General features: G+C 45.9%; 1 protein-coding gene across 2 annotated transcripts in view; it reads left to right on the top strand.

Moving 5' to 3' along the window:
- The window catches only part of Rgl1 (ral guanine nucleotide dissociation stimulator like 1), a 255,966-nt gene that overhangs the window by 114,413 nt on the left and 116,859 nt on the right, over positions 1–24,694 (top strand). The gene's annotated exons all lie outside the window — the stretch shown is intronic.

The following is a 24,694-nucleotide window of genomic DNA, read 5'->3' as shown; positions in this document are numbered from 1 at the left end:
TTCCTGCCCCCCTCCCCTTCCCCTCAGCCCACCCCCCATTCCCACCTCCTCCAGAGCAAAGTCTCCCCCAAGGACTGAAATCGACCTGATAGACTCAGTCCAGGCAGGTCCGGTCTCCTCCTCCCAGATTGAGCCAAGCGTCCCTGCATAAGTCCCAGGTTTCAAACAGCCAACTCATGCAATGAACACAGGACTCGGTCCCACTGCCTAGTGGCCTCCCAAACAGATCAAGCCAATCAACTGTCTCACCTATTCAGAGGGCCTGATCCAGTTGGGGGCCCCTCAGCCTTTGGTTCATAGTTCATGTGTTTCCATTCGTTTGGCTATTTGTCCCTGTACTTTATCCAACCTTGGTTTCAACAATTCTCGCTCATATAAACCCTCCTCTTTCTCGCTAAAATAATTCATTTTTTAATGTCTTCAGTCTCTAAGAAAAAGGTTTTGAAACAATTCTCTCAGCACTTTGTCCGGCCCCACCCCCCAGACTGAGTTTCCCTGTGCAGCTACCGGCTGTCCTGGAACTCACTCTGTAGACCAGGCTGGCCTTGAACTCAGAAATCTACTTGAGTGCTGGGATTAAAGGCGTGCTTCTTACAGTGTGTCTGCAGTAAACGTCAGGATCTCCTTGTGCTTGCCAGGAAGTCCATTATGCCAGGGCACTCTTGACATGAGGCCCTGAAGAGGCAGGGCATGAGGTGAGGGACTCACTGAGCAACCGGTTTCCTGTCGACATTTTGGAAAGTAGGTATGTAAGTAAGTCAGCCAGTTCTGTCCTGACTTGTGTTTCCTCAGAAGTGGCAGATGCGTGGAAGGGATGCCGTTATTTAAATTTGCCTCTGCCTTACAAATATTGGGTAAAAACTTGGAAAGGTGTACTCCCCCACCACAGTGAGTAGCTGGTGCCGATCGACTCCATTCTCCTCTGGCTCAGGTGTGGTAGGTACTGTCTGCCCACCTTCACTAGACTCCCTTCCCCTGTAATCTGGCATCCAGTGTATGCACCTGGGTTTCTTGATGAGAGTGCCTGCTCTAGCAATCTTAGAAAACTTTGTCAATGAAGAAAATTTCAGATAGGTAAAGTTTTGTGTGAGTGCGGTAAGGAAGAGCACTCCTGCGAAAGGGTGAACATTCTTCAAAACATTGCTCCTTACTGGCAACGCTGCGCCTCTGTCCGCCATGCTGGTCTCTCTACTGGATGCTGGTTCATCACTTAGACCCTGGGGTTCCTGCCCCCCTGTAATGCCCACCCACTGTGGTGCCTGTATCCCAGCACTCCGGGATCTGAGACAGGAGGACTCAGCTGTTACCCTGTCTCAGCAAAGGAGGCGTGCCCTCTCTCCCTCCCTCCTCCCTCTCTTCCCGTATTAGTTCCTTGAAAGAAGCAACTTTAGAGAAGAAAGATGTTTTGGCCCATAGTTTGGGGAGACGCAGTGCATCAAGGTGGGGGCGGAGCATGGTGACAGGGATGTGGTTTGTTGACTGTGGCAGCCCAAGAGGTAGGCAGCTGGTCAACATCACCTCTGCAGTCAGGAAACAGCGAGGAGTCGGCTGGGGCAGGAAGTGGGGCTTGCCTGCAACCCTCAAGGTCCACCCTCCAGTGACACACTTCCTCAAGCTAGGCTCCACCTCCCAAAGGTCCCAATCTGTGACCTTTCAGAGCAGTTCCACAGCTGGAGAACAGGAGCCCGAGGGGGATGTTTCAGGTCCAGAGTACAGCTTCTCCTTTCCTTTTTCCTTTCTCCTCCCCTCCCCACGTCCCGTTCCTCTCCCTGGCCCTTATTTCTTTAATGCACGTCTGTTGTATTAAGCGCTGTTCGCTTCTTTGAGGCCTTTTCTAGGTGACTAGTTCCTAGGCTGAAGCACTGCACACCGTTTTCCTCACAGCTGTGTCGTTACAATGTTGAGATGTTTGTTGAATGAACCAGCAGACAGTGAAGACACGAACAAGGCCACGGACAGATGAGTGACTCCGCTGGAGTGTCAAAGTGACAGTTTCCGTCTCTCGGGATTGGAAGTGATTTCTCTGACATCATAAAAGAGCAGACCCAGGGCCCAGCGGAGGGTTTCACCGTGGGGCTTGGCCTTACCCATAATAGGAAACGTTACAAATTGACTGGATTTCCGAGAATCAACAGCATATGTAGGTAGTAGAAACAGAGACAGAGCCAAACAGCTGATGAGGTCTTCGCTCAGCAGAGGGCTCCGCCCACTCTTGTTTACCCAATGGCGGCTGAGCTCACAGACCGCTCATTGTTGCCTCCAACACCCATTTCCAGTAAGATAAACACCGTGCCAGAACAAATCTGAATTGTTTCAAAGTAAAGTTGACCAAGGCAGTTAAAAATGGTAGAAACAGAGACCGGAACGTTGTGATGGGGGAATCATGTACTTTATCAGGGTAGGAGGAAAAATTATTTTTAAGGAATAATTGGGAGCGCAGGAAATTTGAGGAGGCAAAAAGAGTCAGGGATCCAAATGGGTGTCCGGAAGCATTTTACCGAGAGAAGTTCAAACTGTGGACACTGTTGTCACAAATGAAGTGTGAAATTCCAAGGGCAATCACAGGAGGGGTTCAGTGGAGCAGTGTAGGAAAACCTATGGTCTAAAGCATGCACATGAAGACCAGTAAGCTCTGAGTGCTTGGAGGCGGCAGGCATTTTCTGCAGCAAGCAAGGAGTTCAGGAAAGAAATGTTTGCTGGGCTAGACCCAAACCTCAGAGCCACAAGACCTGGAGGAGAGGACTGGGAAGACACAGGAACAGGCCGAAGTGTTCATCCCTGCATGTCACACTTTGTTTTATTGTGTAAACAAAATATATAGTTTCCTTATAAAGTCTTCCCACAGTGCAAGCATAAATTCTAGTCATCGCAGGACCGTGGAAAAGATTCCAGGAATCACGTAGTTAGTAGTTTGTCATCTGTCACCTTAGCCAGGGAGTGGGTTCAGCCTTTGCTGCTGCTTATCCTGATTTGCTTTGATTCATATAATAATATATATATGCAGATATATTTTTTGCAGTGGAGAAATTCCATGGACTTATATTACTTCCTCGCTTCCTATTCTTCAGCTCGGCCTTATTAGGCAGAATGCTTATGCATGTCGTGCTCTGTTTAACTTAATTTTCTGCACATTTATGAGCAATAGCAGTGCACAGCCCATAGTAGGCACTTCATTGATATGTTAAGTGAATGGATGAGTAACATATGTGAAGGCACATTCTCTGGCTCAGAAAGCTCACGCTGCTTCCAAACATTGACAGAACTCGGCATGTCAGGAATGAAGAGGAAAGAACCACGGAGTTTGCATCTGAGCACAATAGGTTTAAATGTGGCCCTGACATTTCCTGGCTGTGAAAACCTTGGACAGGAGTTAATCCTTCAGGTCTCAGCTTTAAAAAAATCTAGGTGTGTACATTAATACCCTTGTAGGAAGATTGACCATACAATGTACACATACATTTAGACAAAGGCTAGCACACAGCACAGGCTTAATAATATTGTTCCCAGGGCTGGAGAGTTGGCTCAGTGGTTAAGACTGCTCTTCCAGAGGACCTGGGTTCAATTCCCAGCACCCACATGGCAGTTCACAACTGTCTGTAACTCCAGTTCCAGAGGACCCGACACCAATGGCAAAACATCAATGCACATAAAATAGAAATTAAAAAAAAATATTGCTCCCAACTTTTCTCTACTCTAGTTCGTTCAGATTGACCGCAAAACCATTGGTATTTTGGTTCTTTGAAAAGTCTTTAATTTTTTTCAAGACATATTTCACTTTTATTTTATTTTATTTTATTTTATTTTATTTTATTTTTTTGGTTTTTCAAGACAGGGTTTCTCTGTGTAGTTTTGGTACCTGTCCTAGATTTTGTTCTGTAGACCAGGCTGGCCTTGAACTCAGAGATCCGCCTGGCTCTGCCTCCCGAGTACTGGGATTAAAGTATATGCTACATCATGTGAATAAAATCAGCATAGAAGTTTTGTCCCCTCTATATTTTCAGTCAGTGAACTAGCTGAAGCTGGCCTGAGCCAAAGCGCTGTGGTTCTCCTCGTCATCAGCAGAAGGCACTGGTAGAGGCCTTTTTCCTTAGACCGCTGGTTGTCCTCCTACACGAGCTGGATTGTGTTTGCGCACTTGCTCTTGAGTTGTTGAAACTAGTAAGTGGTTTTACAATCTGAGAGATGTTTCTTCTTAACAAAGCCAATGGCATTATCATCCGGCATCGGGACGCTGGCGTTTGGAGCACAGTTGCGCTGGGCAGAGATGCAGGACGATTACAATCTAATGACAGTCAATATCTGATCATGTTCAAGTGCAGGGCCGTTACACAGGCTTTCAAAATGGAAACTAAACGGCCAGACAACTCAGTATACAACTAACCATCTGGTGACCTCGCCTGTGACTCCTCGGGGAGGGAGTTGATAAAAAAAAAACTGATGATCTGAGCTTGTGACTTGTCCAACGTTGCAGAATAACATCTAAATTATAGCCTAATTTCTAACTTTTGTTTCATAGTCTGAGTCTCTATAGTCCTATAAGATTCCCAAAGACTAAGCTTTACAAAATCTAATTATGAGACAAAGATCCTAGCCATTCTCTTCTAATCTGAGAGTATGTTTTTCATCATTCTGCTAGGTTTTGTTTTATTTTCTTTGGGGCTTGTTTTTGCCATTATGCCTTCCTGGAGGGAAGATTTGTTTTGTTCACCATGTCAAGGGTATAGTCCATCGTAGTGGGGAGGATGTCATTGTGGTGGGCAGGATGCCATTGTGGTGGGCAGGATGCCATTGTGGCGGGCAGGATGTAGTAGCAGAGACGCTCACCTCATGGTGGCCAGGAAGCAAACGGTGTGCCTACACAGTCAAGTTTCTCTTTTTCTTTGATTTTATTCATGCCCCGAGCCTGTGGGATAGTGGCACCCACCTTCAGGACATCCCCTCTGGTAAATAATCTTTTCTGGAAATCCCCTTTGTAGATACCCCCAGGCTGTGCTTCACCTAATCTCCAGGCATCTGTGATGGTTAGGTTAGTGTTCATTGTCAACTTGATACAATCTAGACTCTTCCTGGAGAGAGTTTCAGGAGGGACTGTCCAGGTCAGACTGGCCTGTGGGCGTATCTGCAGGAGATGATCTCCGTGGTGTTAATTGAGGTGGAACAACCCAGCCTGTAAGCGGTCAGTATTCCTAAGGGTTGGGGCCTTACTGCACAAAAGAGGAGAAAGTGAACAGAGCAGGAATATGCAGACATTTTCTCTGCTCTTGACTGTCTATGTATGTCATCAACGGTTCCAAGTTTCTGTCACTGGCACTCTCAGTGATAGAATGAAACCTGGAATTGTGAAGGAAAATAACCCTTTCTTGTCCAAGGTGCCTTTTTTAGGGTATGGAGTCCTAGCAACAGAAAACAAAACCAATACAGCTTCTCTCAGTCCCATCCATTTGACAAGGAGATAGCCATGGCAATTGTTATTTACAGTCTCCTGAGGTCTATATTCTGGCCTCGTTTGAACAAACGCGCAGAAATGGGGAAGCAATTTCTAAAAGAAACAATTCTGTTTCCTGGAAGAATTGTATACTTGGTACCGCTGGATCGGAGCCCTCTATTGATTCTTATTTCAGTCCTTCCAGGGACCCCTTCCAGGGACTGGGACAACAACAGTGGGACCACACCTCTCCTACCACATCGGTAGTGAGCAGAATAGCTCCCTATGGGGGAGGGGTCAAAGATTTAAGATGACAAGTTGCAGTGTTGAAAAAAAAAAACTCCTTTGTTTTCCTGTGAGTAAAGAGAGTCCATTTGAATATGTGCTTGAACTTGAAGGCATTAACAAGACCCCCAGTGTTAACCGTAGGGCATTGTGTGTGGTAGCCCCCAAAGTTAATTCTGGGCCAAGGTGAATGTGAGTGAGAGATCCCCCAAGATTAAGTCTAAGATTTGATGTGCCTCAGGTACTGGTTGCATGTGCTGTTTCAGATATTTATTATTTTGTGGATTGTAGTGGAGACTTCCAAAACAAGGAGATAGACAAGACACACAGATGAGGAAAGACAGTTTGTGATTTTTATGTGTTTTTATGAATAATAGGGAAACATCTGTGTCACACTCTATAACCCAACCATAAAAAGAAGCTGGTGTGTAAGTGAATCATCTGTTTGTGACGGGGGAACTGGGCCAGGTTGAAGAACTCCCAGTTTATAAGCGAGAAAAGTAGCTGACTAGCATGGAAGATGCTCAGGTCAAGCAGCAACACAGTGCCAATTCAGTTTAGTTTTTATAAAATCCGTGGTGAGAGAGGGAGGATGTGAACTTGGCAGAATCCATGCTGAGTACCATTTCCCTGCTAAGTGAGCCGGTAGAACAGTCTTACTCTGCTAAGTTAAGTCTTTTTCTCTGGGGAATGGTTGCATTGGGAAAGTGGGTTCATGATATGATAGCCTGCTTAAGAACTGGGTTCTCTGAACACAGGACAATTTTGGCTTGGTAATCCATCTAGAAGCTGTACACACATCTGTGAGATGTCGCTTGGTGTTGCCATTCCTCATCTTTTTGGAACAAATGCCAAGTGATGCAATTTTAATGTCCCTAACATGTTTTGTGTCATTTTGCAATAGCATGATAAATTTGAATGAATACACTCTTCTACTTTGGACCAGTGCCCTTTGTCATCAAAGTATCCATCTTTGAAACAGCTGTTTGGTGGAGGGATAACAGGATGTGGCCATGAATCAGATCAAAGCTAATTGGCCTGTAGGGTAAGCAGGCTCATGACCTTGGCCTCATTAGTCCTGGCTGTAACTAGCTGAAGTAACCTGCCCTGTGGGCAGGTCACCTTCCTTCCCTGGAGAAGCTCCAGCTTTTAGAAATCATCCCACAGGGTTTGTAATCTTGGTGCTCTGTATTCTTCTTACCCCAGTGAGGAATGCTTGGGAGATGAGTGAGGTGGGGGAGAATCTGTGAAAAGTCTGGGCTTGGTGTTCGGGGACTACTGTCAGGTAGACAGAAGGAATTAGTCACACCTATGTGACAGGATTTGTTTCCAGTCCATGCCAGCGGGGTGTTTCACTGGGATAAATGTTAACCTCATTCCATCCTGGAAGCCACTGAGGTGGGTCCGAAGCAATAGAACACCTCAGTGTGTATTACGTACAGACATTGAGTGGCCCTTTCAGCAGAGTGGCCTCTGGTCTCAACCTTGCCTTCCATCTTCATACCATCTGGATAAATACTTCGTGTGCCACACAGATTCTGGGCATGCAGTGGATTAATGAAGCTGCAGTTTGAAGCTATACAGAAGAGCCAAGACTCTCCCAAACAAAGGAACCATGCCATCTCCTGGAGGCCTGCTCTCTGCTCTTGGTTTGTTGGCGTGTTGCCACAAAGATTTGTCAGTATTCCCAAGTGGCCAGCCACAGGGGGTGGGGTGGGGGGAGAGCTTGTTTGGTCTTCTGGAGAACTTGAGACCAAGTTGTGATCCTTCATATTTTCATGCAAGGACCAGTGTTGTAGAATATTAAGGTGTATTACTTTGTTTATGTTGCATTTGTCTAACTCTGTGAAGCTGTGTTACTGTGCCTGTCTAAAACACCTGATGGTCTAATAAAGAGCTGAACAGCCAATAACAGGGCAGGAGAAAGGATAGGTGAGGCTGGCAGGCAGAGAGAAGATACAGAAGAAAGAAGTAGCCAGAGAAGGAGGAGGACTCCAGGGGCCAGCCACCCAGCTACACAGCAAGCCATGGAGTAAGAGTAAGATTTACAGAAGTAAGAGAACAGGAAAAGCCCAGAGGCAAAAAGTTAGATGGGCTAAGTTAAGGAAAGCTGGCAAGAAGCAAGCCAAGCTAAGGCCGACCATTTATAAGTAAGAATAAGCCTCCGTGTGTGATTTATTTGGGAGCTGGGTGGTGGGCTCCCTAAAAGAGCAAAAACAAACAACAACAGACCAGAGGTTATTATCAAAGATTTTTTTTCAAAGTGAAAAAAGTAGGAGAAAAAAAAACCTGAGATGAGGCCATGACTATTCTTTTTTCTTTCTAATTCTTCCTGTGCCTTTATGCACAATGAACATCTTTTTTTGCTGGGCCAGGGAATTACAAATTTATCTTCGAAGAATCTCTTTTTTTCTTCCCTCTATTCATGTACCTAATTGATGTTGAAGGCATCAACTTAGAGACTCATTAAAACAACAGTAGCACATTAGGATTTGTATGTGTGTGTATGTTGTATTCATGTGTGTTCACGTGGGTCTTTATTTGTATGTGCAGGTCGGAAGTTGCCTAGAATCATTCCCTATTGCTCTCCTCTTTATTTTTCAAAGAAGGTCTCTCACGGAATCTGGAGCACATCATTTTGACTAGACTGACTGTTCTTCCTGCCCCTGGAAGTCCCCTGTCTTAGCCCCACCACACCCCCAACAAGCATGGGGTCACAGGCCTGTGCTTCCAAACGCAGCAGCTGGAGATTCAGACTCAGGTTCTCACACTCGCCCAGCAAACACTTTACACACTTGATTCATTGAACCATCTTCCCAGAGGATTGTGGGATGATGATAATAAGAAACATAAACAGAGTCACGATATCTTTCCCAAAAGCCAGCCCACCTTACTGAGCTGTTCTGGAACCCCACCTCAAGGCCCTTTAAAAAAAAAAAAAAAAACTTAGGCAGGAGTAATTCCTTGAATTTTATCCCCAAAGAAAAAAGTCACACACATGCTTTTCTGCATTTAGATGGTCAGCTCCATACATTCATGTGTTGATTTTAACATGTAAGGGGCCATTCTGTACATGCTGTTCTGTACTTGGCTTTTTTTTCTCCTCAGTGATGTGTCTTAGAAACAATTTCAAGTTGGCATACACAGACCAATTCTTATAACCACTGTATAATGGATTATTATGCATCATATAGACATACCATTTTTATTTAACCATTCCTAGGGCTGGGAGACATTTTGATGTATTTTTAAACACCATGACAAATTATGCTTTAACAACCATTCCTCTATATCTTACTGAAATGTTCTGTGAGCCCATAAGATAAATTCCTAGTAGCGGAATGACTCCTTCATGGAGGATGTGGGTTTTATTTTTTATTTATTATAAAATTTATTCACAGGGGCTAGAGAGATAGCTCAGAGATTAAGAGCACTAGCTATTCTTCCAGAGATCCTAAGTTCAAGTCCCAGCAACCACATGGTGGCTCACAACCATCTATAATGAGATCTGATGTCCTTTTATGACATGCAGGCAGAACACTGTATATGTAATAAATAAATAAGTCTTTTTTTTTTTTTTTTTTTGGTTTTTCGAGACAGGGTTTCTCTGTGTAGCTTTGCGCCTTTCCTGGAACTCACTTGGTAGCTCAGGCTGGCCTCGAACTCACAGAGATCCTCCTGCCTCTGCCTCCCGAGTGCTGGGATTAAAGGCGTGCGCCACCACCGCCCGGCATAAATAAGTCTTTGAAAAAATTTTATTCACATTTTTTAGCACTAGGGGTAGAACCCAGGGCCATGTTCAAGCTGCTCAATCACTATAACTTAGTGATTCTTTGTATCCTAAAGAACACTAAATTCTCAGGTTTGAATAGAAAGCAGCCTTCACTGAATCTAGGATAAGGATGCTATAAGGATGTGCTTTTAATAGTGATAAATATTACCAAATCATGCTTTATAAAGTTTGTGCCCATTTTCACTCTCAAGAGTACAAACATGTGTTTTGAATAGGTGGAAAAGTATTGCCTTCTCAGATACCTGTAACTGGTTTCTGTTTTTATTCTTAAACTCTTGCCTGTGGTTTAGCTTCTAGACATCTGATATATATATATATGATGTTCAAATCACTCCTCTTCCCTGCCTTGAGGCTTCATCCAGCTTTGAAGCCAACAAGAGAACCTTCTCTATCACACTTTAAATGTCCCCACACTGGCCTTGAGGCTTCCGGGAATCCAGTTCTAGGAAGAGCATCTCAGAAAAAAGAACTGACACCCCATGTTAACCCAAAGAAGTGGGGTCTGGAGAGGCAGCCACCGGCTCCATCAAACCTGTGAGCATGAGAGTCTTCTCTGATGTTTCCCAAGGAGCTCAGCACTGAGCTTCAGCAGAGCTGTGGAGCTCATCCCCCAGAAGGGGACGCTGACGGGGTGAGTAATCACTTGAGGGCACTTTGAAGCATGTTCAGTCATAAATGCTCCTCCCTAAAACCTGATTGGTGATGTCTGTTTGGCATCGCAGGCCTCCTGACCATCAAGCCTTTAGAGTGCATGCTCTAGATTTGGGCACTGTATTTTTTTACATACAGTCCAATAGCAACATGACACATGAAAACCATCTGAGTGTCAGTCTTATGGAACACTGTAGACAGGAGACTGTGGTTGGTGGATTATAATTATCTCTGCTGGGATCGTGATCCAGCCTTTCCCCCAGGGCTTTGCTGGGACTGCTGTCCTGTTTTCCCGAGTATTTGAAAGTTCTAAGAGAAAATCTGGGGAAAAGTCCAGAGTGATGATGCACAGTAAACTTCCCACTGCTGATGATGGGCATCGACACAGTAGGAAGCAGTGGAGGCTCCTTGCCGAGGTCCCACTGCCGGAAGGAACAAGAGGTGTGCTGTGCTGGAAGCCAGGGTTAACTTCATCTGCTTTAACCACACTGGACACCTCACTTCTGTGAGCAAGTGTTGGGTCTCCCGTGCCGTTTCCCACCGCCCAGGGTCTACAGGACATTGAGGGGAGGGTAGAGAGGTGCTGCCCCGTGCTTCGGGGGCTGTGAATGGATGGAGAATGCTAAGCAGTAGTGTGAGCTCGGTCAGCCCTGGGCTGTGGACTGTTACTCATGCTGGGAAATCAAGCCAAGTCTCCTTTGCCTTTTCCTCCCCTTTCCCCGTCTTCCTCCTTCTCACTCCTATATTTTGCTCTGCTAAGTAATCAGACGTGGATCTTATTCCCATGATATTTATATCCTTAGTGAGATAAGACATGTAAAATAAGAAAGAATGCAATAAAATTCCAAATTGAAGCCCAGATAATGGGTCACAGGAGATCGGAGGGAGATGGAATTTCCAGCCAGGGTAGGGATATATGATGGTCTGTCTTGTTTTTGAGCTTACTATTTATTAGGAATGGAAGAAAGGCCTCTCTAGACTTTGGGGTTGCAGGCCTGAACCGGGAAGTCTGTAAACACGGGGCATGGGATGGTGGACGAATAACAATGAGATGATTTGGGCTGGAGCGAAGGATGTGCAAACACATGAGGGAGAATTGTTAATGGCATGCATGCCAGGGCTCTGGCCTCCATGGCTTTGAATGTCTTTTGCAGTCGTTTAAACTGTTGTTAGAAGTGGCTGGGCTCGCCACAGCGGCAGAGTCTAGATCTGCACACAGTTTGGGGCAGGAACTCCAGGAAGTCTAAGCGGGCAGGCCAGACTCTGGAAGGGATGCAGAAGAGTGTGGCAAGATGACAGGCCAGCACCCAGGCAAACAGCGGGCACTGGAGGGGAAGGAAGGTTCAGGGACGGAGCAGTGTGGGAACAGGTGGCACTTGGAAATGTCATCAGGAGCGAGGGAATAAGATGTGTGTCCGCGGTTAGCAGGCTCCAGACACCCCACTCAGGTTTGTGGGCTGACTTCCAAGCTGTGGGAGGAGAGAGCAGGATGGAAAGCGAGAAGCCGGGCCCCAGCCACAGAGGGACCAGGCGGAAAGCCAAGCCAGGAGTCAGGCCTGGAACATGGGGCCTGTCTAGCAGAAAAGATGGCTGGCAGCTCCATTCCAGAGCGCCGAGCCAAAGGCTTTTCATTCCTTGTGCTTATGGTTATGACTGAGCTTAGATGCCGGCGTGCAGGTGGGAGCGAAGAGGTCCAGCTGTGTGGAGAGGATGCTGCGGGCTAGAGTTGGGGCTTTGTTTGGTAGGCCAAAGGGAAACCTGGACTCTTTCAGGGAGATTTGTGTGAGCCTGGTGTGGAAAATGAGCTGGAATGAAATGACGCTTCACCTGTGACAGATTTTAGCCATTCCCCTTCTGTACTAGAGAGTTCTCTCGGAAATGAATATACACATATATGTATATATACATATATATATACATATATATTCATATATAAAAAGATTTTATTAAATCGGCTTACATGAAGATAGTAACAGCAATAACAGTAATAGCTGTCTCATACCTGAGAAGATGAGAACCTGGTAGTAGCCTAGTCCTTGAGGCTGGGCCTCTCAGTGGTTAGCGCTTTCCAAAGTAGTGGTTAGACCCTACTTTGATGGTCTCGTACTGGAGAGGCTGAGGACTTGCTAGTTGCTCAGTCAACCAAGCTAGGTGCTTAGGAGTTCCAGTTTGACACCCCAAACCTGGAGTTCCTGGAGAGCCCCTGGTCCTCAGTCAGTGAGGGAAGCCTGGGAGTGCTGGTTCTGACATCAGTGAAGAAATCAGTGAGGGCAGCAGCAGGCGAATCAATGAAACAAGAGGGAAGGCCACGCGGGAAGACGGAAGAGAGCCTTCCTTGCTCTGGGTTCTTTCTTCTGGGCTGCTGCTAGAAGGTGCTGTGTACATGAGGGGTGCGTCTGCCCGCATCAGCTAAGGCAGTCCCGATGATTCTTCCGGGGAATTCTAACTAGCGACACGGTGACATTAAAAGCAGCCACCACACATTTCCCTTTGTGCCCCCTTAAATCCTGTGAGACAGAAAACCGACAGCATTACAATCACTAAGAAGTAATCCGGAAATATGTCAGCTTTATCTGTCCTTTGTCACTTTTTAAGTGGGGCTTTTAAAAAGGTGGAACTTATTGAAGTGGCTTACAAGGCATTTCCCTGGAGTGCTGTTCTTGCCACCCTGTGGTCAGGTCTCTTGTGTGCATGCTCTCTCCAATACATTCTCATTTATTTATTTATATGTTTTTTATTACATTTATTCGAGTGTGTGTGTGTGTGTGTGTGTGTGTGTGTGTGTGTGTGTGTGTGTGTTCTCATGCCACTGTGAGCATGTGGAGGTCAGGACAACTTGCAGAAGTTGTTTCTCTTCTTCTACCATATGGGTTCTGGAAACAAACTCAGATCATAAGTCTTGGCAGCAGGTGGCTCTACCCACTGAGCCATCCTGCCATCCCTGTTCATTTATTTAGTTGACACAAGGTCTCATATATCCCAGGCTGGCCTTGAACTCACTCTGTACCTGAGAATTGTCTTGAGCTCCTGATTTCCTGTCTCTGTTTCCCAAGTGCTGGGATCCCAGGCCAGTACCATCAAGCCTGACTTATGAGGGATTTAACTAGGGTTTTGTGCATGCTAGGTGAGCATTCTACCCACCGAGCTACATCCTCAGCGCTGGTCAGGTCTTTTTAACATGCAAGTTTGGGCATGACGCTCTTCTGCAGGAAGTCTTCCTGTGATCTGCACTGAAGGTCACGGCTCCCAAACTGCACTCTGGCTCTTCCCACCTTGCCCTTGGAGCCTTCTCATCCGTGGGGTGTGGCAGACGCCGCTCCGTTCTGACTGGGACATTGCCTTTCTTCTCCTTGGCATCCGTTTCTGCTAGTCTTTGGCCGATCTGAACCCGTCCCCACTCTTCATCTGCTGACGTTTGCGTCCTGTTACAGTCATAGCTGTAGACGTGTCTGACCGCTTGACTGTGACTGAGGCACCTCTGCTGGAAGCTAGGGGGTCCACGCTACAGGACGGCGGTTCCCACGTGACTGCTGAGGACAGTCACTTGACTTGCTCTTCCGTCAGACTGTAAGTTCTTCTTTGCCTTTTTCCCCTTTTCTCATCCTTCTCATTCCTCATTTCGTCTCGTTTCTCCTTCCCCTCTTCGACATGGGGTCTTGCTGTGGTGCTCACACTGGGACCAGACTCTCACCTCAGCCTGCAGCATGGCTGACACTACAGAAGAGCGCAGGACCATGCCAGCTCTAGCCTGTAAGACTGTTTGAGAGCCTGGCTTCCCGGAGCACGCGCAGTTGCTACCTAGGAGTCCTGTCAGCTGCCTGCATGCCTATCTGAGAGAACAAACAGTCCAGTCACTCCAGACAGTTATGTGCCCGCACCGGGATGGTGACGCTGGGAAGAAGATAGAAAACCCTGGAGAGAGCCACTGAGAGCGTAGCTCTCGAGAGCTGGTGAGTGCGTGACTGCACCTCCAGTTACCGGGGGATAGGAAGCACTAATGGACTCCCTAAGATGCTGCAGCTCACAAATAATGGAACAGTATATTCTAGCAAAGGTGTTACTACATAAATGACCTAAGGAAAAAAGCCTTCTTTTGAAATTGCTTTATTTGGAGTCAAAAGACTTGGATTTTTGACTGTGGTCCAGTATTGATGCTGTATGTGGCATTGATGTTTCTGTTTCTTGTGACACAAAATGGAGCTAATAATACTTCCACTTTGAAAGTGAGAGATGACGCTCAGGAGGGCACACGCAGCGGATGTCAGAAGCTGCAAAGCAGCAGAAAACACTGGTGGTCACCAGTACAGAAACATTTATACCTGCAAGTAGGTATAAGTCACATTGTAAGGATTAAACGCCAGTCACATTGTCAGCACTCCATGCTGGGTAATCATGACCTAGCCAGGTGGTGCTAGTCTCAGCCACGCCAGCCTACCACAGCTGTGGGCGGTCTTCCCTGGGTGCTCACTTTGACTCACAGAATGCCCTTAGGGCACGGTGGGCAATGATGTGCCTGTGACAAGTGGCCTTCTCCCCTCCACGTGGTCTATGGCAACCCCACGTTAGACCCCTGACTTTGGACCATACCTTTCTCTGCCTAGAATGTGCTCCTCTTGCATCCTGTGCAGCACCCCGAAACTCCTCTCCAGCACCTCGCAACTAGCTCTGTTGAGCCTATACACTTGCCGCAGTACGCCTCAGTTGGCTACACTTACTCTTTCCTGTGAAGGCTCATGGGGGTTAGTACTTCTCAAGTCCTTCTTCCCCTTTCAAAAGAGATGCCAATAGCTGGTCCTTTTCTCCCACTTGTTGGTCAGGGATAGCCCTGACACCTGAGCCTTTCCAAGGTGAGGAACAGTAGAGGCTTTCCTTGAAGCCTGGGTTCTTGTCCTAACTACGCCCCACCTGAGATGTGTGAGGCCGTTTGAAAATGGAACACAGTATAACACCAACACTGTAGTTTGTAATTTGAGGCCGGCTGGTTCCGTACAAGCCCACAGTTACCCTCCTGACTGCTTACATCATACATCCCTGCATTTGTCTCCTCTATGAGGCTGTGTTCTCCAGAGAAGCAGAACTAACAGTGTGTAAGATCTATACCGAATTACAGGATTGACTCATGCAATCATGGAAGCTGAAAAGTCACAGGATGTGCCATCCAGGAGGGAGGTAGTGTAATTCTGAGGGCAAAGGCCGGAGAATCAGAAAGAGCAAGGATGTCAATCCAGGTTGAGCTCAAGAGAAGAGAAATGTGATGTCTCAGCTCAAGTAGTGACACAGGGAAATTCCTCCTTCCTCTGTCCTGTACAGGTCCTCAACAGTCTGGGTGAAGTCCACCCACAGAGGAGAGGACAGTTTACCCACTGGGTCTGTGGTCTCAAATGCTAATCTCTCCCACATGCTAAATGTTCTCACAGACAACCCATAAATAATCTTCAATCGAGGTTCTCCTGTGTATCAAATCAGTCATCGCCCCTCCCTTCCTTGAGGTCCAGGACCAGTGTGGACAGCTCAGTGGGTAGGTGCTCTGCTGAGGCTAAATGATTATTTCTTAGCCCGATCCTTCACAGAGAATTATGGGATTGCAAAAACTAAAAGCATACTTTGTGTTTCTATCCAGGAGACATTCACCTGGTGAGTACATTACAGCAAGCAGTCCCCCAAAGCCACGGATCAGTTACCTGGGGTCAACCATGGTGTGGATATATTCATATTTTTCTTGATTCTTGGTTTTCTTTTAATTTTTGTTTTGCCTTTATTGTCTCAACTTTTGAGAGAGACAGAGAGAAGTCACTTTCCCAAACGTATGTGATGGCATGTTGTTATATGTTGTTTTGTTGTTGGTTATTGCTGATTATTATTCTCTTACTGTGGGAAAGGGAGGACTATAAAGACATTGACGATCATGGCCAGACAATACGTTGTTTCCATTTCCAGGAAATACTATGACAATCTTTTTGTCATGTTTGTGAACTAGGACTTAAAAAAGTGTGTGTGTGTGTGTGTGTGTGTGTGTGTGTGTGTGTGTGTGTGTGTGTGTGTTGGGGGTTGCACACATGTGTGGAGGCCAGAAGGCCTCTAGCGCTGTCTTCAGGAACACCATTTACTTCCTTTGATATAAGGTTTCTTACTGGCTTAGAGGACAATAAGGCTCACCTGGTGGTTACCAAGCCTTAGGAGTCCTCCTGTCTCCACTTTCCCAGTGCTGGGGTTAGAAGCAGGAGCCCCCACCGCAACAGACATTCTTACGTGGGTTCTGCAGGAAGAAGTCAGGTCCTAATGCTTCCAAGGCGAGCACTTTGCTGACTACAATGCCACTCTGCTACTGGCCCCCGCACTCTTCTTTATCTCTGGTTCTAACTCTTAAGCCTGGCTCCCTTTCTGTTTCCTGTCTGGATGGCTCCTTCCGGCCCTTCCTTTATACTTCTCATCAATTGCATTTCATGGGGCAGGGGTCATCTTAGAGATCATTTTCTCTGGAATATCCTCTTTCAATGCTGTACGTTGAGCCCAGGCTCGCCACCTGTACATCTTCTCTCAGCTTCTTTCATGCAGTATTGAAACTGCTCTGTCTGGCCTCTCCTTCCTTAGTACTGTGAGGTCTACGTCACAGCTGTGTGGTTGAGTTCATTCTGAGATGTCTAGAAAAGGGTCCACTATACAGTGGACACTCAGTAAGCCTTTACTGCAGGATAATAATTAGGTAAAGACCTTTGTCTTAGTTAGGGTTTCTATTGCTGTGAAGAGATACCATGACCATGGCAACTCTTATAAAGAAAACATTTAATTGGGGTACCACCCTACAGTTTCAGAGGTTCAGTTCATTGTCATCATGACAGGGAGCATGGCTGAATGCAGGCAGACGTGGTGCTGGAGAAATAGCTGAGAGTCCTACATCTTGCAGGCAGGCAACAGGAAGTTGACTCACGGTCACACTGAGGGAGGCTTGAGCAAAAGAGACCTAAAAGCCTGTCCTCACAGTGACACACTTCCTCAAACAAGGCCGCACCTCCTAATAGGGCCACTCCCTTTGGGGGCCATTTTCTTTTGAAACAGCACAGCCTTTAAAATCTGCTCCTTAGTAACTCCTGGTGATGTGATCTACTCTGATGAAGTGGGTTTCTTATGAGCCCTATTGATTTCTATTCTGTTTAGTATGTATATTGACTAGAGTGTAGGTCTTGACAAATTAAACAACTGAAAATGTCTACTTTTCTCTCCCAGAGATAGGCAACCACTGGCACAGCAGCTGTTCTGGAGGCAAGAGTAAGCAGCGGGCCTTTTCTAGATGCTGTGGAGTGATTTCCTTGACTCCTCCTAGGAGGTCTAATGTTTGTCCTAGAATTCTTGAACCCTGCACCCAAAGTCAGTTATTCTCTTAGGTGCTTGGGACAGATTCTAAACTTTCTGGGTCCTTCGGGGCAGCTTGGGTGGTACGGATGTGTAGAGCCAAGCTGACGAGTTTGCTGGTGCTTGTCCACCTCCCACTCTACCCTGACCATCCTCCCCTGGGAAGACCGGAAACTGTCTGGACCAGGCTTGTGTGCCAAGATTGCCAGCTGCTTCTCATGGTAAAGTCATGAGCTAACGCCAGGGCGGTGAGGTGTCCCAAGGTCATGGCACAGCAACCCAGCAGGTGTACAGCCTGGCAATGCTGTGTCCCAATGCCATGACATACCAGCCCCCAAAGTGGGCAAGCCTGGCAGTGTGGCGCCCCTAGGCCCATGACGCACCAGTCCAACAGGTGGGCAGCCTGGCAAGATGTAGGTTACAAATTCCTTTGAACAAAGTTAAGTGCCATCTGCTTGGCTGTCAGAGGAAGGGGTGTCCCAGCCTCCCATATACTAGGTGAGCATTCTATCACACTGAGCCCAAATGCCTCACTAAGTTGCCCAAATGGGTCTTACACCCATCTGTAACCCATGCAAGCCTTGAATTTATGATCCTTCTGACTCAGCCTCCTCTATAGCCAGATAGCTAGATTATATATAGGCTTATACTCCCGGGCCTGGCTGAATACCAGGTTGTTGTTTTTTTTTTGTTGTTGTTGTTTTGTTTTGTTTTTATTTTTTACAGTGTGTTCCCACTGGGTGTATGTTGAAAGAAATCATTAAATTTTAAGTCTGTGCTTTGAGATGAAACCCAGTTTATTCTATCAATACTCCCCTCCCCTAACACCTATGAGCACATAGACATATAGACAGGTACACACACACACACACACACACACACACACACACACACAGCACTATCATCATCACCACTGCCACCACCACCACCACCACTCTTGGAGAAAGGATTAAAAGGGAGAACCAGGTAGGTGTGTGTGAGCTGTTGCGATTGTTAGGAGCAGCAGCTTTTCCGTTACTAAAAGAAGCCAAATGAGCCCAGGTAACTCCCCTCTGGGAGTTACTCCCTACCCCAAGCAAGGTAGTTTCCTCCATTCTATAGCCTGTGCCAACTACCTTTTTGTCGACTTGACGAAAGATAGGGTCATCTTGGAAAAGGGAACTTAACTGAGAAAATGCCTGTAGGCAAGTGTGTGAGATCTATTTTCTTGATGAATAATTGATGTGGGAGGGTTCGCCCCACTGTGGGCAGTGTGACGCCTGGGCAGGTGGTCCTGGGGTGCATGAGAAAGGGACTTGAGCAAGAGCTCAGAACCGTCCACTAAATAGTGTTCCTCCATGGTCTCTTCTTCTCTCCTGCCCTGACGTCCCTTCATGATGGACCGAAGGTGTAAGGTGAAATAAACCTCACTCCAGGCTTTAAAGCAAGCAGGATCAGTATGGGCCACTGTGAACTGACTCCGTCAATTTAGCAGGCAAATATCAAGGGCCTAGCTATCTAAAATTTTCCTTGGCAATGCAATGTATGAAACATTGTCTGTTTTTTTTTTCTTCTTTCTTTTAAGAAAGTAGGGATTATCTGATGGACACACAATCAACTTTCTATTATCTATACAGAAGAGGGTGCCAGATCTCATTACAGATAGTTGTGAGCCACCATGTGGGTGCTGGGAATTGAACTCAGGACCTCTGGAAGAGCACTCGGTGCTCTTAACCTCTGAGCCATCTCTGCAGCAATCAACTTTCTAAAGTGTGAACCCCACCGTTTCTTTGTGTTTCTGTTTCCCTGTGTGAGCAGTGAGCATGTGTGAGGCAGTTTGGTGAACTTTTGTTCAAGTTTCATTCCCATCATGTAGGCCTTTCTTTTCTTTCCACCTTCGCAGACGTCGTTCCCGAAGCCAGGAACTTTCCATTCTTGGTTTCATCCAGAAGGCAAGTATTTCTGGGAAAACACAGTGTTTAAGCCATTCAGCAATTCCGCTGTTATGTAACTGACCACACTAAGACTTTCAATTAACTTTGGTTACATTTTATTGAAGAGTGTCAGAGAATAACTGCGATAATTTTTTTCAAAAACATTTTTAGGTTCTTAAAAATCCACGCAGCATCTTGCAACAATGGCAGAGGGCAGCGCTTGTGTGAAATATTGACAAGTCCATTGTCTGTCTTCCAGCACTGACTTCAGTTCGAGAATTTCTAAGTGCGGTGAGCTTTCTTCTCATCACTTGCCTCAGCTCTGACCCTCCTCCCTCCATCCCGCTCTCTTCTCTGGTACTTTTTGTTGTTTTGATTTTGTTTCTCCGCGTGGGGCACCTCTTAGGAGACTGGTTCATGCCGCCCCTCCCGCCCCTCCCCCAGGGCTCCCGTGAACTCTTCCCGCACATGGACTCCCTCACATTTCCAGTCCGCGCCTCTCTTTTTGGCCACTCCTCTGCCACTGTCTTTAGTTTCTTTCTCCTCAGAACTGAGCCAATATTTCTTTCCCCAAAGTAGAATCCCTTTTTATTTTATCTTTATTTACATGTCCCTCCGTCCTCAGAGTTCTAGTCCTAAAACTTTTAATTTTGTTGATTTATTGATTTGCTTTGCTCTCTCATTTTCCTGTAGCATAGCCTATCATCAAGTTACAGGGTTTGTTTTTCCCACACCACTCAGAATCGGTTCTTTCTTTCAAAGCTCTCCTCCTGGTCATTTAGAAGGGCATTCCTTCCACAGCCTTCTCCGCCCTCTTCCCCCTCGCAAGCTAATCTACAGACAAGTGTGATAGTCATCTAGTTGATGCACTATTTTAGCATTTCAAACTATCTTTAAAGTTTTTATTATTTTTTTCATACAATATATTTTGACCATTTTCCTCCCCCAACTCCTCCCCGATCCTCTCCACATCCCTATCCACCCATCTTCACATTCTCTCTCAAAAAAGACAATCAAACAACAACAAAAAATACCAAAGAAAAGAAAATCAAAACAGACAAGCAAACCAAAAAAAGGAAAAAGACAGAGAAAGAGAGAGAGAGAGACAGAGAGACAGAGACAGAGAGATAGAGGAGAGACAGAGAGAGAGAAAAGGAAAGAGAGAGAGAAAGAGAGAAAACCCATCAAACCATGGAGTTCACTGGAGTCTAATTTGTGTTGGCCAGCTCCTCCTGGGCATGGGGCCTGCCCTAGAGTATGGTTGATTACATGGTGATACTATGTTGAAGAAATGGATGTTCTCTTCCCCAGCAGGTATCAATGCAAACAACTTGTTGGGTAGGGTGGGCTACTTTGTCTGTCCCTGTTTTCCTGGACCACAGGGTCCACATCTCATCTCTTTCTATCCCCTTCAAGTATGTGGTCTCCCTGTACCCACTCTTTTCTTCCAAAGCATGCTTCTCTTTGTCTTTGAAAATCTAAGTGACAACAGCCTTTTTTAAAAAGCTGTATTATATGATAAATTTTAAAGAATAGTTTTATTTTTTCTTTGACAATTTGATACATGCGTATGATGCATCTTAATTATATCTACCCAAGTCTTCATCCCCATGCCCCTCCCGGAAGACTTAAAACTTTTTAAAAATATATTTTAAAACCATGCATGTACACGTACACCTATGTGCACTTAAGTGTATGTGTCATAGAAGCCATGCATGCCTGGGCTGGAGTTACAGCTGCCCACCCTAGTGCTGGCATCTGAGCCGGGTCCTCTGCAGACGCAGTGTGTTCTGTTCTTCTCTGACCCATCTCCAGTTCCTGCAAGTCGTTTCGAGAGCAAGCCCTTGAGTAAGACAGAGTTCCATTCTCTCAGTGCCCCTGCTCTGCTTACTCTGAGCTGCTAATCTTACCTGCTGGTCTTTAGCACTGGAAAATCATTTTTTCACACAGTCCCTTTATACTTTTCCTTTCCTTATAAATTATAATTAACTTTAAGATAGTGGCAATATCGAAGGTTTATTTGTCATTCAGCCATTTTTATTAGCCCCTTATCGAATTTATAACACAACACCCCCTCCAATCCAGCTGTCAAATCATCTCTCTCACGCTGGTTATTTTTGGCATCTGCAATGCTAATAGTCGTAGCAGGTCTCTGTGTGCTCAGCCCTGTAAGGAGCTAGCCCAGAAGGGGGAGAGAAACCCTGGCATCATCTCTGCCTTCATGGAGTTTACAGTCTAGTAAAAGAGTCTGTCAGTGCTAGTATTCAACTGTGATTGAGCGGCAAGGAGAGAGGAATACGGTGCCGTGACTGCACGTGATACGGGATTTAAACCAGAGCAAGAAGAGGAGCCTCGGACATCCCACACAAGGAAAATGGAGGAGTCACTTATGTCCAAGATGTCGGGAAAAAAGCAGCTGAAGTATGAGAGAACATGGGGTGAGGGGAGGGAGGCTGGGGTGGGCAGAGGCCCGCCTCAGCCAGGCTGCATGGGGTGTAGGGAGGGTTTAGGCTTTTATCCTTGACAATAGGGAGCCCCCAGAGGGGGTAAAGAACAGGAGGAGATGGTCATGTGATTTGAAAAGATCGCTCTGGCTACTGCGAGGAGGAGGAGGAGGAGGAGGAGGAGGATGGATTGAAGTAGGTAGGAACATTGAACCCTGTGTTTTTCTGGGTTTGTAGCAACTCAGTAAATATTGCTCACTGGACTGAACAGAGTGTGGGGCTTAGGGCTCTCTGTGATCTTTGTATCATGAAATTCTGTCTTCAAGCTGTAAATCTTGAGCTACTTAAGAGGGGCCAGCTTTTTAACATCATTAGTTTCTGCAATTCTTGAACCTAACACATGGCGGCTCCTGCTGCTATCAGCACGGAGGAGTAGCCAGGTGTTGGATACTGTGCTAAAGGCTTGATGTGTATCATCTCAGTTCCTTCTGGGAGCCAATGACAGAAGTCTTTATAGTCCTATCTTCTTAATAGGACTAACTGGGTTGAAATGAAGGTCTCGCCTCAGGGTGAAGTGGTTGGACTAGACCTCAACGCCTGATGTCTTGACTGAAAGTCACTGCACTTTGCCGTTTTTCCACACCAGTCCTCCTTGACTTGAGGCTCATATCTGTTTCAATACTGTGCTCATGACAAAAGGAGCTTCCTTTGGCTTTGGGGAAGAAAAGGTGATTGTCCAATAACTCCTTTGAGACTCTCCGTCAAAGCCCTTCATGTTCAGGTTAGGTCACTCACTCACCTTGCACTTTGTGGTGTTTTATTACATGTCACAGAACCTGGTGACATGTCTCATCTGCTTGCCGTGTTTTGATCTTTACATCTCTGGACTCATTTCTGGCTGGGTCCTTTTTTTCTTTTATAGAAATCTATAATTAGATGAGGCGTTGATGCGCATCAGCCACAGGTACAAATGGTATTCCCTACCTCAGCTTCCTCTATGGGTAAGCATCACCAGCAATTAAGAGTAACCACCGACAAATGATTCAAATATTAGTTGAAAAATATTTGCTGTCACGGCCACAGGAGCCACCTGCCTCAGGCCCGCCATTGTTGAAAGGCATTTCCTTATAGTTCTTCCTTCTTTCTTTTCCATCCCTTAGGGCAGCCTTTTCTTTAGTTACAAGAGGACTGTCTAAAATTGGCTCATAATTTGCTTACATGAATAGAAAAATCTACTAGCAGAACACTGAGAATTTTAATTGATACTTTCTAGTATCTCTGTGATAATTAATAAGGTCAGTGTGCGTTGAGAAAATGGCAGCCACTATCTGTTGTTTAAAGGACATTCATCTTTAACCAAGCATGACTGGCTCCTCGTCCTCTGCAGAGCAAGGTTGAAAGTTCAAGCAAAAAGTAGGCCAATGGGGCAACCCCGGGGTTTTGTTGTTTTTTTGATTTTGGGGTTGGTGATTAAACCTAAGGCCTTGGACATGCTAAACATACACTTTATCAATGAGTTGCACCCCCAGCCCAATCCCAGTTTTCACAGCTGGAAACAACCAGAACAGAATGCCCAGATGATACTGGGAAACTGCGTGTGGGAAGCTATTGCTAAGCAACACAGCCCACCAATCTGAAGACCAGCGAGAAGCATTCATGGGGTTGTCCAGAGGATCGAGTGCCTCGTGTTTCAGCCGTACTTAGATATTACGGGAGGTAAAGTTAAGAAGTATCTGACTTATTTGCTTATATCTTCCTCTAAAATTGTTATTGGGGATCTACAGTTAGCCGAAGGTATAGTTATACATAAAATTATTGCAAATGGCTATTACTGGTTTCATGTCAACTCTATTAGCAGTGAGTAGGAAAGGCTCCCCCTTAGGTAGTAGTTTGGGGTGGAAGGAGACAATTGCTACTCAGCCATGGTAAGGCAAGGTGTAAAGGGATCGTAGACCACTCATTTCATTTCCCCCATAGTTGTTGATATTATTCCTACTCTCTCAGGGCTGCTTTCCTTTAAACTTTTGTTTGTTTTTGTTTTCGAGACAAGGTTTCTTTGGGTAGCCTTGGTTGTCCTGGAACTCACTCTGTAGACCAGGTTGGCCTTGAGCTCACAGAGATCCGCCTGCCTCTGCCTCCCCTGTGCTGGGATTAAAGGCGTGCGCCACCACCGCCTGACTCCTCTAAACTTTTTATTTTATTTTATTTTATTTTTTATTTTTATTTTTTCCTCTAAACTTTTCATTGGGCATAAGACATTGTAGTCCAGCCTTGAGCTTGGGGATGACAAAGCTGAGGTCATGCTATCTCTAGCCATCTTATGTTGGCATTGTCATTTTCAAGACAAGCTTTGTAAGTGACTTCATGAAGGTATGAGTGACATGTGACATGCTGTATGTATTTTCAATTTGTAATTTGATGAGCTTGGAACCATTACCACCATCAAGGCCACGGACAGGGGCATCATCTTCAGGGTTTCTTCCTGCTCTGTTGTTATTGTTGCTATCACATTCATGTAAGATCTACTCTCAGGCAACTTAAAACATACAATACAGTAGCTATCGGCCCTGTGCAAAAATGATCTCGTACTACTGAAACTTTGTATTCTTTGACCATTCCTTCCTATCCTCCTCCTCCCACACCCACCAGACATCACCATTCTATTCTGATTGTGTATGTTTGACTGACTACTCAGATTCCGTAGGGAAGTGAGATCTTACATCATCTTTCTGAGCTTGACATATTTCCCTCAGCATAGCACCTTCCAGGTCCATCCATGTAGTCATGAGTGACAGGGCTTCTGTCTTTTTAAAAGCTGGGTAACTCCATTACA

Source organism: Peromyscus maniculatus, chromosome 11 (genome assembly GCF_049852395.1).
Source record: "Peromyscus maniculatus bairdii isolate BWxNUB_F1_BW_parent chromosome 11, HU_Pman_BW_mat_3.1, whole genome shotgun sequence".
In the NCBI taxonomy this organism is placed as follows: domain Eukaryota; kingdom Metazoa; phylum Chordata; class Mammalia; order Rodentia; family Cricetidae; genus Peromyscus; species Peromyscus maniculatus.
Note: the sequence above shows the minus strand (reverse complement) of the source record. Positions and strands in the feature narration are given on the sequence as shown.